Source organism: Chenopodium album, chromosome 5, assembly GCF_948465745.1.
Source record: "Chenopodium album chromosome 5, dcCheAlbu1.1, whole genome shotgun sequence".
Classification (NCBI taxonomy): domain Eukaryota; kingdom Viridiplantae; phylum Streptophyta; class Magnoliopsida; order Caryophyllales; family Amaranthaceae; genus Chenopodium; species Chenopodium album.
The window spans coordinates 71,681,014-71,699,740 of record NC_137838.1 but is presented as its reverse complement, the minus strand read 5'-3'; the positions used below and the strand labels follow the sequence as shown (position 1 = coordinate 71,699,740).

General features: G+C 30.7%; 1 long non-coding RNA gene across 1 annotated transcript; it reads right to left on the bottom strand.

The window, feature by feature from the left end:
• Positions 1-5,914: 5,914 nt before the first annotated feature.
• LOC145630982 (uncharacterized) lies at positions 5,915-9,074 on the bottom strand. Its single transcript, XR_014112319.1, has 5 exons — positions 8,972-9,074; positions 8,795-8,881; positions 7,439-7,629; positions 6,171-6,225; positions 5,915-6,085 (listed from the first exon to the last, which is right to left on the bottom strand). It is a non-coding gene; the product is annotated as an uncharacterized LOC145630982 (long non-coding RNA).
• Between the last annotated feature and the right edge of the window lie 9,653 nt (positions 9,075-18,727).

Here is an 18,727-nt window from a genome sequence, read left to right as displayed (position 1 = left end):
CTCGTGTGTGACCTCTTAAAATCCATACTATTGGGCTTTAGACCATTTGACTAGCCCAAAGTTCATTTATTATATCTAGCAACAGACAATGACGAATCAAAAGAATGACGACTCAAAAGAATGAACTAATTATCTTTAGATCATTTGACTAGCCCAAAGGTCATTTGATCCTTGATATATCTAGAAATTGCACTTATCAAAGACATAATTCCTTCAAAAATAATTTCAGTTTGGCAAAAATAATGTGAAGTGAACCAAAAGTGAATAGGGCTTGGCTTGTTAAAAAATTATTGTAAGCTGATACAGAGTATTTAATTTCATCAAATTCAATTTATAAGAAAAAAGGAAATAAAATATTTACCATCAATACAATGAAGATTTATTTTCTAATATTCATTCAAAGTCTTAATTAGCTACCCCAAATAATTGTCGAGTCATTTTTTATCTGCACCATTAGATACAAGCCACATAACGATTGAGACAACGTTTTATTCCCTCATTTTTTTTACACTAGTTGTTGGCCCGCGCGCTACGCGCGCGGTCCCCCAATTTGGTGATTTATACTTGGTGATTAATGTGTAATTATTCGATGCTATATGTGCGGTTTATTTCTAATGTTTTATTTGTAATGAAATTAGGTATAGTTGTTAGCTAGCATTGATCAAAGTTGAAATCTGATGGAATAGATTGTGCTGCAAAGGAATTAATGTAATATATGGGTATGTTGATTAAAATCAATGAAAAGTAAAAAAGTATATCGGCATGAGCCTATGAGGGGGTGATTAGAGGATTGGTAAACTGGGTGCTGCAATCGCGGTGATTGGAGGATTGTCAAATATATTGGGTGTTGTGATGGGTGGTGCGATAAAGGGGAATAGCGGATTGGCAAAGGTGCGATCAAGGCGATTGGAGGATTGACAAACTGAGTGGTGCAATCAAGGTGATTGGAGGATTAACAGATTGGGTGGTGCGATCAAGGTGATTGGAGGATTGGCAAAATGTGTGGTGCGATAAAGGCGATTGGAGGATTGACAAGCTGAGTGGTGTGGTCAAAGCGATTGGAGGATTGACAAAGTGGGTGGTGCGATTAAGGCGATTGGAAGATTGGTAAAAGGGAAGCTGTTTGCATTAGTTTAATGTAAGATATATACCAACCCTTATTAAAATTAAAATGAACATAGACAAGTGTTATACTCCTAATTTAACTAAGGATAAGTGTTTTTTATGTAATGCAAATACTTATTGAGATTAGTGTATAAATTAAAATTTGAAAGTTAAAAGCAAGAGAGGGAGGTCGGAAGGAAGATGGAGATAGAGAGAATTCATGAGAGATAAAGGGATCGGTTTCTTCTTTCTTTTCCCCTAACCCCTCCCATCCCCCCTTCTCAATCTAGCACAATATATCTTTGTTAAAAGTGCTTATATATAATTCATGTTGACTGCGAAATAATCAATAAGTTTATCATAATTATAAGTCTTAGCTGTAAACAGTTATCTAAAGGTTTTTCTCTTATGATAACATAGATATCTTGTTATTTTATTGTGTTATTTTACAAAAGAGGTCTTAGGGCTACAACCGATGGGGTAAAAATCTTCTATTTATCCTATTTACTTATACCCTATTTACCCTTTTTAGTAATTTCTTTTATTAAGTCTCATTTTAAGTGGTCTCTTTATCATTTTTTTTAACAAATTTACAAATTAAGTTTATAGTTAAGTCCTACTTGCATATGTACCTTATTCATTTGGTTTCATGTTTATAAGAAATTTATCTATCTCAATCTTATTATATTACATGTTGTACTCCTTGTCCCTCTGTCTTTCTCTCTCTTTCTCCTCCTCTCCTATCTCTCTCTCTCTAGCTCTCATAAAAAGCATCTATGTATAAATCTAGCATGATTCTACCATAAATTATTATTGTTGTTGTCTTCTAATCCCACCTTACCTCATTTTCACTTGTTTCATTGTATTCCTTCTCCTTTAGCTTCTCCCCCATCTTCTAAGTTTTTACAAATTTCAAAAATTGTTTTTCAGTTTGATTTTTCCCTTCTCCTCATTAAGTAATTTTGTTACTCGTCTTTTACAATTTGCATATTTCATAACAATTCAATGTTGGATTTCCTTTTGCTTTGTCTTTCATAATATAAATCATAGACTATTGATGTTCTATAAAAAAAATGACCAATATGCTTTCAAAAAAAAAAGGTCAAAATCTTATCTTTAAAATTAATTTAAAAGTGGTCATAACATTTTTTTTCTTTTTAGTACTTTTTATCCTAGTTTTAAGATTTGTTAATATTACAAAGTAATTCCCATTTAGGGTCTGTTCTGATTTACTAAAATTACTGAAATGAGTTGAACTGAACTAATTGGAGCTGAACTGAACTGAACTAAGCTGAGTTGAGTTGAAATGAATTGTTTATGAGAGAAGGAAATTAGGAACTGGACTGAAATGAAATTAAGCTGAAGAGAACAAGCCCTTACTCAGCTCTCCTCTCAATCTTTCCTTTTATCACTTATTTTAATAAACCCATCTCCTTCTCCCATAGTTTTGAAATTGTACAAACTGTTTCATATTCTATACAAAACTGTACTATTTCATACTACAAGATATCTTCAAAAAATGCTTTTGATACTTATTGCGAGCCAATCAATCAGTCGATGATGATGCTAAGTAAATACTAATCTTTAAGGCTCTTCTTCGTTAATTGTAACATGAGTATGTAGTTAGTTTTTTTTTTTAAACTTAATACTGGTTGATGGGCTATATATGTATTTTTACAGGAGTAGTTAGTTGAAACTTAAAACTGGTTGATGGGCTATATGCCTATATATGTATTTTTTTTTTCTTCAAAATTTCCTTATTTTAAAAACAAACAAAAAAAATACTTCCTCTGTTCTTTTTTACTTGACTTGTTTCTTTTATCACGCTTGCTAATGCAAAACTTTAACGATCAATATAATAACTTAAATTCTCCATAAGTAAAAATTATAAAAGTTATATATTATGATAGTTCTTATTGAGACGAATCCAAAAAGACCATACATGAATATATTTTTCCTTACATATTATTCACAAAAGACGGTCAAAGGAGGGGTGGTGAATAGTGTAAAAGTCAAAAGCGGGTCAAGTAATAAAGAACGGAGGAAGTATCTTCTAATATTAAAAATTTTATCTAAATGTTCAATGAATAAGAAAAAGAATTGATTTGTAATAACTTAAATATGTAGTATTTTTTTTTTAATAAGAATTTATTGAAAAAATAGAAAAACTAAGGAAAAATCGAAAAATTATGTAAGCTTTTTACATTACTGATGGCACATGTTAATTCCCAAATTTCCTCAATTTTTCAAATTGTAATCTACAAAATTTCTTTTACTCATACATCCTGACCACCAAACCGCCTATCATCTCCAAATAAATATCCAACTTTTTGCCATTGACACCTCGTGGTTGCTAAATTAATCGGTAGAAGAATGAATCTGTGTAAAAAAAAAAACCTGAAATATTGCAAACACGCTCTCCTTCTCTCCCTCGAAAGTATGACTCCCAAATTGATTAAGTATGACCCCCTCCTTCTCTTCATCCCCCTTCCCCTCCATCTCTCTTTACCTCTCTCCCCCTGGCCCTTTTATATATCTCGATTTCTCTATATTTCCCTCTTTTTCAAACCTCTATTTCTTTCTTTTTCCTCCGACACATCTTTCTCTTTACCGGTGTATCTCTTTCTTTCTCACTATCGGACATGCTTTTTCTTTATTGCTCTATATCTTTCTCTTCCGACTCTTATATATATCTCTTTCCCCTAGCCCTTTTTCACCCAACCCCTCTTACTCCCTCTCTCTCTTCTCCTAAGAATTAGGTAAACATATAGATTTTGGCAAAAACTAACTGTGTTCAAAGACCTATACTGGTTTACCGAAAAAAAGACCATAACTATAAATGCCCTTTCTTTTGTTCTACAATGTTCATAAAGAGACATGAACGCAAATGGATATAGTTTCCACAAATGGTTTCTTTCTTTTCATATCCTAAGCTAATTGCCCTAAGTTTCTCTTCTAAACTAATTGCCTTAAGTTTCTCTTCTAAACTAATTGCCCTCATTTCTATGTTATCTTTCTTTTCTTTAGTTATCTTTTTTCTTGAGTGATTTTTCTTCTTAAGTGATATTTCTTAATTGGGCTCTCTTTCTTTTTTTAGCATTTTAGTAACTCTATTTCCTAAACTATTTTTTCTTATTTTCATTAGTAATATTTCAAGTGGTTTCCTTCTTTTTGCTAAGTGATCTTTTTAAAGTGGGCTCTCTCAAATAATTTTTCTTAAATGGTCTCTCTCTCTCTCAAGTGATCTTTCGTAATTAATCTCCCTCATCTCTAGTTAGTCGCTTCCTAAGCTAGTTGCCCTGATTTTAATTTCTTAAGTGGTTTTTCCTTAGTGGTCTCTCTCTAATTTTTAGTTACTCTTTTTCTAAGATAATTATTGTTTTTTCTTAAGCTAATTGCCTCAATTTTTTAAGTGATCTTTCTTATAAGTGGCCTCTCTCTCTCTCTCTTCTAAGCTAATTGCCTCGATTCTCTCTTCTAAGCTAATTGCCTCGATTTTTGTATGTGATCTTTCTTAATTGGTCTATCACCTCTTCAAAGTCAATTGATCTTATTTTCATAAATGATTTTTCTTAAGCGGCTTCTTTCTCTTTTTCTCTCTTAAGATAATTGCCTTGATTTCATTAAGCTAAGTGATCTTTTGTGTGGTCAATTTTTGTCTCGCATTTTAGTAAGCCTTTTTCCTAAGATAATTATGTTTTCATAAGCTAATTCCTAACGTTTTTAGGTGATGGATCTTTCTTAAGTTGTCTCTGTCACTCATGTTTTCTTTCTCTCCCTCTCCTAAGCTAATTGCCCTAAGTTTCTCCCCTAAACTAATTATCCTTAATTGCCCCAAGTTTTTCCTAAACTAATTGCCTTGATTTTCTAAAGTTATTGTTCTTTTTTTAAGTGATCTTTCTGAAGTGGTCTCTCTTTCTTTTCAGCATTTTAGTAACCTTTTTTCTAAACTAATTTTACTTATTTTCATAAGTGTTTTTTTTTAAAAAAAAAAGTGATCTCCCTCTTTTTGTTAAGGGATTTTTATTAATTGGTTTCTATCAAATAATCGTTCTTAAATGTTCTCTCTCTTTCTTTCTATTTCTCTTTCTAGCTCTCTGAAATGATCTTTCTTTAGAATTTAACTTAAGACAATGTAATTAGCTTAATTGGTCCAATGAGCCTTTTCCTAAGCTAATTAATCTTATTTTCTTAAGTGATCTTTCTCTCTCTGATAATAGTAATAGTCACGAAATTCCATGCCACATATGGATATTTAACTCAAAGTTCTACAACAATAACAATAAAACAAATAATAAAGAACACAAAAAATAACCACAAAATTACAAATGTACATATAAACTTGTAACAAAACACTTCCTTTTTTCAATGTAATTTCACATGATCACTTTAGTACTATGACTTCTAAAAAATTTATATTTCAAAAGAAATTTTGTATCGCTATAAATGGACAATGGAGTGAAGCTTGAGCATGACACAATGCAAGGAGCTGATTGACGAGCCTTGTCAAAAATTCTCTTAACATTATTTGTCACACTTTCTCCAAATCACATGGTCAGGAAACTTCTAAGCATGATTTCTTCCATTTTGAGCTTAACTTGAAATGCAACCCCAAAAACCAAAAAAGAGCTACAGTGTTAATAGTATCGAGGTAATTTTTATATCTTGTAGTAAAAATTTCTCATCTATTTTTTTTCTTTCTATTACAGATTAAATTATCTCAAGCAAGTACAAACAAATATTCACACATATTACATTTCAATCCCTGAATTTTAACTCCCAAGTCAGTACTCACCTCACGGGGCTCACGTTCATTGCACTATTGTATTTGTTTCTCTTGTTGCTCCTAGGATTCCTTGATCTCTTTCAAGAGCTTTATCCTGAAGTGACGGCTCATATCCTCTAGCAGCAGCAAGCTCCTGCTTGGCATACTGATATTGATCTCGATATATCTTTCCTTCATCTTCTAAAATGATATGAACTGACAGAAGCAAAAAATGATATTCTCTTTCTACTCATCACAAGAATGCCATAAAAAAGGAAAAAAGGTTGAAGAAATCAATTACCAAAGATGGTCCTTTGAACAATCTTTCATCTTTTTCTCACCAGTCGACACCTTAACTAAAGGAAACAAATGTCATTATAATTACAAGCTACTAAAAGACATAATGTGCCAAAAAAAATATTATTACTCAAATATAATCCCATAAACGATTTGCTCCTCGTATTTTCACTTTCAAACCATCATATTCAACAAAGTAAAAAAAAAAATTCAAAGGTTAGATTAGAGTTGAGCAAAATAAAGAAAATGACCAGTTCAATCCCTCAATTTTTGACACCAATCGAAAAAACAAAGAGCTTAAACTCTGAGAGCTCACTCACCCAATCTGTCAATCATAAGGTTGAAAGTTGCATAGGATATCATTGTCCTAGTATAGAATGGGTTATTACTACTTCTAGGTACGAATGTCAAAGGTATTACCAGCACGTATTCGATACCATCTTTGATTAAAGGCTACAATCATACTTATATTAGTGACTCTAGTATTGGTATAAACTATAGATGATCTTTATCTCACTATTTTTCCTAAGCTAATTGCCTTGATTTTCTTTAAGTAGTATTTCTTAGGGGCTCTCTCTTCCCCGCCCCTAAGTTAATAGGCAGGATTTTCTTAAGTGATCTTTCTAAATTGCTATCTCTCTCTCCTAAGCTAATTGCTCTAATTTTCTTAAGCAATATTTCTTAAGTGCCACGTCTTTCCTTCTATCTTCTAATAAGCTAATTACCATAAGTTTCTTAAGTTAATTGCGTGATTTCTTAAGTAATCTTTCTTAAGTGGTCTATCTATGTAGCATTTTAGCAACTCTTTTTCATTTAACAATTCTTTTCTTAAGCTAATTGAGTTTTTCTAATCTAATTGCCCTAATTTTTTTAAAAATAGCCTTCCCCCCCCCCTCTCTCTCTCTCTCTCTCGCACACACACACGCGCGCACGCACACACACAAACTCTTTCTCTCTCACATACACACACATTTAATAACTCTTTTTCTTAAGCTAAATTCTCTGATTTTCTTAAGTGATTTTTTGTCTCCTTTTTGTTTGTTTGTTTGTTTTGTTTTGTTTTGTTTTGTTAAGTGATCTTTCTTTAGTGGTCTCTCTTGAATGATCTTTCTTAAGTGGTCTCTCTATCTCTTTCTCAAGTGATATTTTGTAAGTGCTCTTTCTCTCTCTTAAGAAATTAGCTATTATAATATAAAATCATACTTTAAACAATGTCAAAGGCAAGAAGTATTCCTAAATCATAAGAATATGCCAATTCAATTATACACCCACCTTTGCTAACCATTTAAGAGAATTTTGAAATCAACCTCAGCCGTACCAAAAGTCAGCAATTCAGATGTTCAGCTTCTCTCCATATTGACATCTTGTAAGCCCACATTCTTAAACACGACAAACCCGAGTATCATCATCTTGACGGTGACCTCTGCTTCTCTCCATATTGACATCTTCTTGAAGGTGACTTCCTAATCATATAAAATCAAACAGGCCCATTATATCTAATAATGAAACGGACACATTAGATCATATAATGAAATAGACCCATTAGACCATTTAAAATCAGACAAACCCAACCCAATAGATCAAACAAAACCAATGACATATAAAATTCAATCTAATCCCACAAATTCTCCAAACTAACCATACATAAATGTGGACAACCAGTGAAATCAGATGTGTCCTACTTGGCATAAAATATCCTTAATTTTATTATTGTGCTAGTGCTACGCTTTTCTGTTTTATGGGCAAATAAAAAATGCTCTACGTTTATAATTTTATTTAATATTTGATTAATATATTAATGATTATTAATACTTAATTAGTACCGAGTAGATAGAAAACTTACTTAATAAATCAGATATGTCCCTTTATAATTAATACTGACTGAAATCAAATATGTCCCTTCTTAATTACAATACTTAATTATGAACGTAATGAATAAAATTAGATTTAGAGCATATTTAGTAGTAGAGTATCATACTCAAATTCCTCATTCCTTTAGTCACCAATGAACATATATAGTTAATCAAGAATCAAATGTTATTGGAATCGTTCTAGAATTATAGAAGTAAAGGGTTAGTAGTTGCGAACTGCAAACTCAAAAAGGACTTGAGCAAACATAGCACAAAGTAGTAAAATCCATTTAAAAAAATTTTAACTATGATTTGTGAAAGCTACTTAGAGTATGTCACACGGCACTCGCATTTGGTATCCTGCCTTTTGTTTCGCACACTGTGAAAGTAAAGGTTTGTATGTCCTGTACCGGATGTTAAAGGGTTATCAAGGATGTCGATAATATTTATTGAAATATCCAATAAGAAGTTGTTCATATAAAATGACCTATCCTTTCAAAAATAAATAAATAAATAAAAATGACATATCATCTATAAAAATAAAAAAATAATTGCTCATTATAATATTTCATTACTTCAATGACTATAAGATTTATAATAAATAGTTTATAATCTAACTTAGAATAACCCTGAATTAATTTCTAATATATGAGCTCTGCCTTGTGCGTTTTTCCAAAACAATAATCAATAGTTTCATAATGTACCTTACACTTAAATTTCAATACCCTAGATTGTGAAATTGATACAGGATGATTAACAAGAAGAAAGAAAATCTTACCCTGTGAAGGAGTGCGCACACCCACCCCTAAAGTTCAAGCTCAACAAGAAAAGCTAAAGTGCAATCGAAATTCACACGTTCCCAAACCTGATAGAGCATAAAAGATGACGATTAAGCTGCTCGTGTGAAGAGTGTAAAAAACTACAACAGAATTGCCAATATGAGTGTATGACATACCAAATATTGTTAGGAACTTGCAATAACATTCTGACAGTCCAAGTTGCTGCCTCAAATCTTAACCAACGCCTCATAAGCCTTTGGGTTAGGAACAACATCCTCAACATGCTAGATTATCAACAACCTCAACAATCATCATCAACATTAGACACAATAAAGTCATTTTAGTAAAAATAATCCACTTAAGCAAAAGTAATGTTTTCATGTCAAACTAAAAAATGTTTCAAGTAATTATTGTAAACAAATTACAGATCCAATTATCCAAATTTATTGAGTCAAAAAATAAATTATTTACTTCTAGATGTTTTTTTCCATAATATTAGAGCTAGGTAGGGAATAATCGAGCAGATTGATTAGTAATTAATTAAAGGTTGGTACCGTTTACTAATTAATGTTGTAATGCATATCATCGTCAACCCTGTAAAAAAAAAAGTCTATCATTTCTCTCTCTACAAAGTACTCCGTATCAAAGTTTTTTCTGACCTTAGTTTTATACTTTATTTCACAGGTTGGAGGAGAAGTTAAAGGAGATTATTTTAATGTAAGTTCCATCTTATTTATTCAAAGAATTATATAGTGTTTCGTTTTAATTAACTAGTACCTTCGTTCCATTTTTAATTCTTTAATCCTTCACGTTTAGTTGAGGGACTTTACTTTTGACGATCATTTTGTATAAGTTAAGATTAATACATTTGTGATTTGTTGAATTCATCTCAAAATATATAATTTTGATGATTGGTAAAAGCTACACTCAATTATATGTAGATCTGTGTATAACCGGATAAAACAACAATTGTTGAAACCTATTGTAGCCCACTTAGAGTATCCCACATTGGAGAAAGAGGAGAGATGGTTTCACTTTATAAGGTTGAGGAGTATCTCCTACTATTGCCAATTGGTTTTAAAGCCTTGTTTGTGGACTAAACTCTCCTCCTCCTAGTTCGGGTTGCCCATACCCATTTCATATTGTTTCGAAATTTAACAACAATTTATCATGCTTTCATTTACTTCCAATGTCCTATAATAACATTTGTGATTTTTATTTTTAATGTTATGTGCTATGTTTGTGCTATTTTTTCAAGATAAATTAAAACCAACCCGATTGCATTTTTAACAATACAAATTAAAGGGTAAACAATTTTAAGATAAGTGTTGCATGTACAAAGCAGAAAGCACTTATGAAATCCAAGATTTTCTTTTAATTTAAAAAAAAAAAATCTTTTTCATCGAATGCTGTTAGCCAAAACAAAAAAAAAAAAAAAAAAAAAAAAAAAAAAAAAAAAACAATTTTCAATCATCTAAAAAATATTTTGTTTTTTTTTTTACAAAAAATCATCTAAAAAAAAAAGTGTTAAATTTTGCGTTTGATGGGCGGTTAACAATAATAAGCCAGAAAATGAGTGGTTAAATAATAATAATAAAAAAAAAGGTGTTTTGAATGATAGTTTATATACAATTAATCCGATATAATCATATAAAACCTTAGAATATATATGAAACTATTAAGGGGGCGTTTGGTTCACAGAGTGGTATGGGGTTGGAATCAGGAATGGGGTGAAGGTGGTATCGGGTTGGAACTTGATACTTAATACCATGTGTTTGGTTTAATTCTGGAATGGAATATCTCACTATTTTCTCTTTTTATTTGATACCTAAGGGAATGGAATGAGCCAAACCCACCTCCCCCCCAAGGTTTCTAAACCCCATACCTCATGGGTTTGAGGTATGGGTTTGAAATTCATATTTTTGACAACCAAACATATGGTATGGGTTTTAGTCATTCTAAACCCATACCTCATACCTATATTTCGTGAACCAAACGCCCCCTAAAGGATTATAAAGTATATATTTCTGGATCATTGTTATGGGGTAATTTTGTACAATGGTTGACCGATAACGATAGTCAACGATCGATGCTACAAGACCGGGTCAAGATAGTTACGAGTGCTCCCTAGAATCAAGGAGAGACAGAGGGGCAATAAGAATAATTCTTCAAGGTTGTTAATACGTATCTACACTCTAAGCAAGTCCAAGTTCATTGGAGACCAAGTAAAAGCAATAACCGCTACTCCCACTATTTGAGGATGTGGTTGAGGAAATCATGCAACAACCACCCCAAGTATCTCACAACCACGGTGCTGCTACATTGAAGCTCTATAAATAGGAAAGCCTTCTTCCCATGAAGAAGACACATCCTACATACATAACCTCCTCCTAAACATACTACTTCTTTATTCCCATGCAATTTCTCCAACCTCCATCTACATGGACCTTCCACTAAAAGTGTCATTGCTCAACTACTATATTTTAATCCCAATACCACTCTCCTAAAAGACCACTACTGCAATGTATTTCCACAATACTACTTAGCCTATTACGCCATATACACCCTGCCATACTACGTACAAAGTCCATACTCCCTGTTTACTTGTAATTAGCTCCGTATATTTCTATAATTATCGTATACATTGTAATTGTAATGTTTGGTTTCATGCCCATATTATAGTGGATTGGTGGCCTCATTGCCACCCGCGGTTTTTACCCACCTTCATTGGGGTTTTCCGCGTCACCATATCATGTCTCCTCCCTCTCCCTTTATTTTTCTGTTATTTACATTCCGCATTTCATGCTCCTTATTTTAATTTAGTTGATCCGTAGCCCGTATTTCACATCAAATCCTACTTGACGAAATTTAGCATAAACAATCATATGTTGCAAAATTCAAGATACATTATTTTATGTTGGACTTAATTTTATTTAGAAGTGTCTAAACTCTAAACTGTATGTGAATAGTGAATTTTTGTACGTAATATATACTTCGTATAGCAAGTCCAATTTTGTCTTGATTTTAGTTGGTTTTAGAATGATTTGGTCTTATCACTCTCATGTAGTGCTGTCAAAAAACGACCCGAACTGTTGAATTCGAACCGTTTCGAACTGTTCGAAAAGAACCGAACCGATAAGAACCTATTATATTAAAACCGTAAACCGATCCGACCCGATTTTTCAAAACCTGAAACTGAACCGATCCGAATGTTTGAGAACCGATAATGAACCGTACCTGTTATCAAGCCGAACTGATACAACCCGAAACCGAGAACAACCCGAACCGAGTACTTCCGAACCCGGTAGCAACCCGTCCCATTAAAAACTGAAACCGTTTAAACCCGATAAAAACCCGATAAACCCAAATCGCTAACAACCTGTAACTAGTTAGGACCGAACCATTTATAACCCGTACTAAATTATGACTGAACAGTTTACAACCCGTAACCGGTTATAACCAAACCATTTATAACTCGTAAGTCCGTAACCAGTTATGACCGTAGAGGATTTTTTTTTTTTTTTTTTTTGTATATTTTATCGATAGTAAAACAAAAGGGTATAATTTGAAATACAAAGTATTTATATTGAATAGGTTTGGAATTTTGATGTCAATGAAACTCTTATGATAAAATATTATCGTCCTTTTACGAGTAATGGCTTGTGGAACACTGAATTGTATTAAAAAAAATCTGAATCAAAAGGTAAATCTAGATTTGTTAATATCATTTGATTCTGAAAATCATTATACAAAAAAGGGACATAAAGCTAAACAACTAATTAATCCTCCATATGATCTATTGGAATAACTAATTAAAGAATGTAGAGGGTATAGTAGAAGATATACGTTAACGAAACCCGTTTAAAACTGGGAAAATATGTTGTCAAATCGACTGAGTTCAACTCGAACCGATTATGACCTGAACCGATTACAACCCGACCCGATTAGGACCCGATATGTTTTGACCCAAAACCGATTTAAACTGATAAACCCCGTTTTTAAACCGACCTAATTTAATCCGAATCGATTATGACCCGGACCAATTATAACCCGACCCGATTAGAATCCGACCCGGAAAGAAACTGTGATAAAAATAAACCAAACCGATACGACCCAAAATTATTTAAAACCGACCCGAACTGACCCGATAATAATTCCAACCCGTTAAAAACCGAAAACCGATAACCCGAACCCAAAACCCGATTGACACCACTACTCTCATGTAAAAAAGTAGCAAAGAATATTAAGAGTAAGGAAACAACCCAACTGTACAAAATTATATCCTAATTTACGTCTATCTTATCAAATTTGGATAATATAGTTCTTGCTTGATTTTTAAAAATAATGTAGTACCAAATATTATCTTGCTTGATTTTGATTTTGATTGTGATTTTGTTTTTTTTTTTTTTTTTTTTAAAAAAACCATGTATATTAGAATTCCTATGTAAATAGTTCTTCAGTCACAATTTTCATATATATTTTCGCCTGTAATCTCCTAATTCATTTGCATTTATAAAAGTAGCACACATACGATCACGTGTGGCTGGTATTGACTTACCTTCAATGTATTACACACGTGCTATTTTCTCTTTGTAATTTTTATTTATTGCAATCCGATGTCAAATTAACTAAATCTTTGTTTAATTTTATTAGATCTGTGGCGGCGGGTACTTCTTGAATCAATCAACTAACTAACGTGATTTTTTATTTTTTCTTTCTTTTTGTTTTGTGTAGCATCATGGAATACAAAAGTACTCGCAACGCTGGAAGACCTGTGACAAGATCTGCTGACAAAAATGGTGAAAATGTCAATGATTTGTTCCCTCAAGTGCCAAGGAGAAAGAGGTCCAAAATTAACATGGTTAAGAATACCAAATTGATTGCAATGTACGCAGCAAATGATGAGATTCCAAGTGAAGTTGTGACTGAGGAAGTTGAAACTGGGGAGCCAAATCCTCGTCCCTGGGTAACCCAGCTAACGATTCCGGGTCCGATTCCGAACGTAGAGAGTATAACTATGGATTGTACTTCCTTTGAATTTTTGTTTGAAGACATGCCTTAGCTTCTTCATCTTAATGCTTTGTATTCGATACATCAATAATTGTCATTTAGACCTTTCGTGATTTGTAGTACCACCGTTTTATAATATTTTTAATATGTTTGTTTTGACATTATATATTCTTAATTTCTACTTTGATTATGTTCATTATCCTTTTGTAAGGGAAATGTACTTATACTTGATGTTTTGAAATATCAACTTGTTGTATTCCCTTTAGTTTTATATTAACGGATACAATCAAATTTGGTACACATCTATATGGATGAACTTGACCACTACAGTACACTAATATAATTAATATAGCATAAATAAAATTATTACAAAGCTATTATCATCATGAAACTTCATATTAATGCCACCAATCCAAATATATATTGTTAGAGGACCAACTCAACCAAAAGCTTAACCTGATGGTTGACTGATAGAGTATAAAACATATTCCATGTTTGAGGCCCAGAATATATATATATATATATATATATATATATATATATATATATATATATATATATATATATATATATATATATATATATATATATATATAAAATTAAATTAAATTAAATTACATGATAATAATTAATTGATTTTCATACAATACGAAAACAAACCTACAGTTAAAGTTAGCACAATTAGAGTATACTTAAAAGGTGAAATAATGGTAGAGATAGGTTCAATTGTCTTTTATTTTATGTTGAATTGATAAAAAATTTCTACTCTATTTTATGCTAAGCCTCGTTTATATTATTACCTCACCCATTTAATCCTAGAGGGCTACAATCTTTACACATTTTTACTCACTCTCTCTAACTTTATCTACCTTCATTCGGAGCTACTACCTCCGTTAACTATTATTTGCAATAAAGGGGTATTATTTGTGAAATATAAAGTAAGCCTTTGTTGCAAATAATAGTTAACGGAGGTAGTATATTGGGATATGGTGGATCACATAACCTATCATTAATTATTATAATTTTAAAAAAAAAAATAAGTTATACTCCTAATAATTATTATTATTATTACTATTATTATTAAATTCAGTTCAATTCAACTCCATATAAAATAAAAGGGTAATGCTATATGCAGCCCTATCTCTTAGGGTTGCATATAAGCATTTAATATAGTATTTTTTTTAAGTACGGAGCATTAAGTTGAGAATTTATCGACAATTTACGGAACATCGGTGTAATAAATGTTTATTTATTGTCTTTTCTTTCCATTTTTAGCTTCTTAGGCCTGCATATATCTTCTTCCAAAAATAAAAGAATAAGGTTAAAATCATCAAAAAATTATTGTTAGCTAATATGACTTTTATGGAGTATTTAATTACATTAAATATATTGGATAAAACTAATTACTCCATGAATTATATATTTGCTATTAATACAATGAAGATTATTTCCTAATTTTTAATCAAAGTCTTGATTTGCTACACCAAGTAATTGTCGAGTCATGTCTTATTTGCAGATACATGCCACATAGCGTTTGAGACAACGCTTTATTGCCTCAAATTATTGAAACCAAAGTGGCGTTGATAGGCTATTTCATTAATATTTTATTAATTTCTTCCTAGAAATATTTAATAAATACTTAGGCCATGTTCTTTTTACTTTTAGAATAATTCAGTAATAATAGTGTTAATAAATTTCCTCAAAAAAATAAATAAATTAATAGTGTTAATAAAAGTAAGTTCATTTTGGTAAAAGTAATTCCAATTCAGTACAAATAACTTTTATTCGTAATCAGTAAAATCATAACTATAAAAAAGATGGATAATAGATTGGAAATTAGTAAAATAATTCAAGTTCAACAAAAATAATTTCATAGTAAAAATAATTAATTTAGAAAATAAAAAAAAGGTTAAGAGAATGAGGCCTTAGTGCAAGTGGAGTTAATAATTATCGCAAAGTAATTAGTGTAAGAGAGAATCAATAAAACAATATTGAATTGATTTCATGTCAAAATAAAAAGTGGTGCAAGTAATTATTGTAGACAAATGAGAAAAATGTAGCAAATATTACAAATCCAATTTACTGAGTCCAAAGTAAATTATTTACATTCCTTTCAAAAAAAAAAAAAAAAAGTAAATTATTTACATCTTCAGTAATATTAGAGCTAGCTAGGTAGGGAATAATATAGGAGAATGATTAATGTTATTAGTACCGTTTACTAATTAATGTTATAAGTTTGTAACTCATATCATAGTCAAACATATACTCCATATATATTTAAAAAAAAAAAAAAAGTATCTCTCTTTACAACAAAGTGTATTTGACTATAGTCGTTCTTTATTTCACAGCTTCCAGGAAAAGTCAAAGGAGATTATTTTAATGTAAGTGTCATCTAATTTATTCAAAAAAATTATATATGGTGTTTCATTAATTAACTAGCTAGTACCTTCGTTCTTTTCTTTTTTTTTTTTTTTTTTTTTAAGGTTCTCTACTCATTCACGTTTAATTTAGACAATGCCCAAATTCACTTTTGATCATAATTTTTTAATTTTTATACATACTTGTATAAAACAACATTAATTATTCAGTTAGAATCATTTGAATTCGTCTTAATATATACTTTTGAGTTTTGACAATGGGTAAAAACAACACCCAGAATATGTAGAACCGGAAATAATTAGATAAAACAACAATTTATCATGCTTTCAAAATTATGTGCTTTTATAATTATGTTTAGATTTTTTATGCTTTATTTGTTTTTTATAGTTGTCTATGTGGTTTTAATTATTTACTTCCATTGTCCTTCTATAACAATATTATTTGTGATTATATTTTAATGTTTTGTACTGTGCATTGCAAGGGCTTTTTAAAAAAGAATAATTAAATCCAACCCAATTGGAATTTTTAATAATACAAATTAAAGGGTAAACATTTTAAAGATCAGTGGGTTTTTTTTTTTTTTTTTTTTTTTGGGGGGGGGGGGGGGGGAAGATAAGTGTTGTATACAAATCACTGTTACAAAAGAAGATTTTCTTTTTATTAAAAAGCATCTTTCTCTTGTATTCTATTAGATATCAATTTTTAAACAATTTAAATCATCTCCGCCGCAAATAACAATTATTTACTGACTTTTTTTTTTTTTTTTTTTTTTTTTTTTTTTTTTTGGTATGTAAGCTGAAATTACTATCAGGACATTATGGTGTACAAAAGTACTCGCAAAGCTGGAAGACCTGCGAAAAGATCTCCGATCAAAAATGATAGAAATGTCAAGGACTTATTCCCTCAAGGATTGATACCAAGGCGAAAGAGGTCCAAAAGCAATGCAGTGAAGAATACCAGATTGATAGCCATGTTCGTAGCAAAAGATGAGCAACCAAGTGAAGTTAAGATTGAGGAAGTTGAAATTATGGAATCAAAACCTCGTCCTTGGGTAATTCAATTTGTAATTCCGGGTCCGATTCCAGATATAGAGAGTATAATTTCATATCATACTCTTTTTGAAATTTTAGATGAATACGTGTCTTCTTCATCTTAATGCTTTGTATTCAATACAGTAATAATTGTCATTTGAAACTTTCGTGAATTGTAGTACCATCGTTTTATAATGTTCTTAATATATTTCATTTTGGCATTATATATTTTAATCTCTACTTTGATTACGTCCATTATTCTTCTGTACTGATTTGATGCCCTGTTATATTCATCTTAATATGTATATTTAAAATATTAACTTGTTGTACTCCATTTTTTCTAACTATAATAACTTACACAATTATAAAGCTTGAATTGACACACACAATCACTATCCTTATGTACTCCAATGGATGAGTTTGAACACTAATATAAATAATTAAATATAAATAAAAAAATATTAAAAAGCTTTTATTATGAAACTTTATATTAATTTCCGCCTATCCAAAAAAAATACATGATAATAATTAATTGATTTTCATACAATAAGAAAAACAAACCTACAGTTAAAGTTTTCTTCCCCCCAATGGATGAGTTTGAACACTAATATAAATAATTAAATATAAATAAAAAAATATTAAAAAGCTTTTATTATGAAACTTTATATTAATTTCCACCTATCCAAAAAAAATACATGATAATAATTAATTGATTTTCATACAATAAGAAAAACAAACCTACAGTTAAAGTTTTCTTCCCCCCCCCCCCCCCCCCCCCCCCCCCAAAAAAAAAAAAAAAAAAAAACCCTATAGTTACTGAATACTGAAAAAAACCAACTTATACCAATTTTTTTTTAAAAAAAAATTTACAATTAGAGATATAAATTTGTTTCTTTTAGTTTACACGTTTCTTTAATCACGTTTACCGATGTACAACTTCAACCGTTCATATATTTAATTACCAATAAGAAAAAATAATGAAAAATTGATATTTTGATAATATATATCGTGATGAATCTAACATGATGCACATGACTATATTTTTCATTATATATAAAGCACAAAATACGGTCAAAAGGAAGTGTGTGAATAGTATTAAAGTCAAAATGTGTTAACTAAAAAAACGGAGATAGTACTGAAAAGAAAAACTAATGTTAGAGATAGGCTCAATTGTGTGTATTATGTTGAATTTATGTATATATAAAGCATGAATCCACCAGTCATCAAGTTGAACAATTTTATGATTAAGAACTTGTCGATTTAGTTAGCTACTATCTCGTTGATTTAATTCTTGAGAATTTCTGTAAGCAAGCTTCTCATTAATAGATGTTGAAAATTCTTCAACAATGGAGGTCAAGGAAATGAAGGTCGAGAAAATCAATGGTGGAATGAAAGCTCAGAAACAACGGCAAACACTTACCATTTGGTGTTAACCTTGCCCTTAATTTGAATAATCTTCTTAGAGGTTTTCGTAAAATTCAATAACAAAAGAATGAATAATAAATTATAAAA